Source organism: Mesoplodon densirostris, chromosome 4 (genome assembly GCF_025265405.1).
Source record: "Mesoplodon densirostris isolate mMesDen1 chromosome 4, mMesDen1 primary haplotype, whole genome shotgun sequence".
Classification (NCBI taxonomy): Eukaryota; Metazoa; Chordata; class Mammalia; order Artiodactyla; family Ziphiidae; genus Mesoplodon; species Mesoplodon densirostris.
Window position 1 is genome coordinate 33,220,136 of NC_082664.1, and position 1,732 is coordinate 33,221,867.

A 1,732-nucleotide genomic window follows, 5' to 3' on the forward strand; every position below is an offset into this window, starting at 1 on the left:
ACAAAGAAATGGGATAATAACTGATGGGGAAGTAAGGTCTAGAGAAATTTGTTAATAAGATGGGAGAGATAATAGCATTTTTTATGATGAATCATGCAGTGTGGTGAGCAAGATTTTTGATGAATCACTGCCCTTCAGTATATAAGATGATTGGGATCTAGTGCAGAAATGAAGATATTTAGCTAGGAGTGTAGATACCATGGTAATGAGTGGTTGGTAGTACAGTGCAATTTTGACACTAACTATGTAGCATTAGTAGAGACTTCATAGATTAAGTGCACAGTTCTCCATAGAACTCCCCTTATCAGACACCAGCTGAAAGCTGTGCGATATTAGGCCACCTGTGCTTCTGATCAACTGGTTACAAATTCAGTGGTTCCTGATAGCCCCTGAGGTTCAATAATTTGGTAGAATGACTCACAGGACTCAGGAAACCACTATACTTAGGATTATTGTTTTAGCATAATGGTTATGAATTAGGAACAGCTGAAAGAAGAGGCCCTTAGGGCAAGGTCTGGGGAGGGTCCCAAAGGCAGAGTTTCCTTGTTTTCTCCCTGTGGAATCAGGGTGTGCCACCATCCCAGCACACTGATGTGTTCACCAACCAGGAAGCTCATCAAGAGGTTTTTATTGGGATTTTATTATTGGGATTTTCATCATCTATGGTTGATTGGATCATTGGCTGTGTGACTGAACTCAATCTCCTGCCCCACCCTTTCCTCCTTGGAGGTCAGGAGGTCAGGTTGCTATCACATGGCTCAAGGTCCCCACCCTCTAGTCACATGGTTGATCATCCCAGCATGACCAGCCTCTATGCTGTGACTATCTAGGGGGCCACAATGAGTCACCTCAGTGGTATAAACTCAGCTGTGGTCCCAATAACAAAGATGCTCCTGTCACTCAGGAAATTCCAAGTGAGTAGCTCCCTCCCAAGAACCCAGGACCAAGACCAGACAAATTCTTTATTATGTTACATGTGGGTATTGTGATGGCAGTGGTGCAGAAAAAGAGATGATGGTGGCCTGGACTAGAATATTAGAAGAAGATATAGTCAGAAATTGTCAGATTTAAGAAATATTTTGACAGAACTCAGTGATGGATTAGATGTGAGATAGGAATTAGAGGAGCTAAAGATGACTCCAGAGAAGCTGGCTTGAGTAATTGGATGAAAGTATTTGACCTTAATTTGGATGTGAACGATTGATTAGCAGCAGATTGGGGCAGAAAGAGTGTTGGGGTAAAAAATCAAGAATTTTTGTCATGTTAATTTATATATACCTGTTAAACTTTCAAGTGGAGATGTCAGGTAGGAGGGCAGGTCTTCACTTCAGTGGGATGTTTCCCACTGAAAATGTACATTTGGAAGTTGTTAGGTTATAGACGCTATTTAAATCCATGGAACTGGATGGCATCACCTAGGGACTCTTGGTTGTGAATCGGTACAAAAGGTGTGAAGACTGAGCCTTTTGAGATACTCCAACAATTTGAGATGGGAAGGTGAGGAAGAATGAATAAGGGGAGGCTGAGAGGAGTTAGGAAAATCACAGGTGTGTCTTTTTGTTACCACCCGGGGTTCTTGGCCTTCCTTAATCAATAGATATTGATAAGAGGCCAGACAAGAAATTCAGGCAAGACTTCATTAGCAGGGGGGAGCGAAAACAGAACCCCTAGGGTGGGGGCCAGCTGATTCCTTCTATTGGGAGAGTGTAGGGATATGTCCATGGGTGGGGCT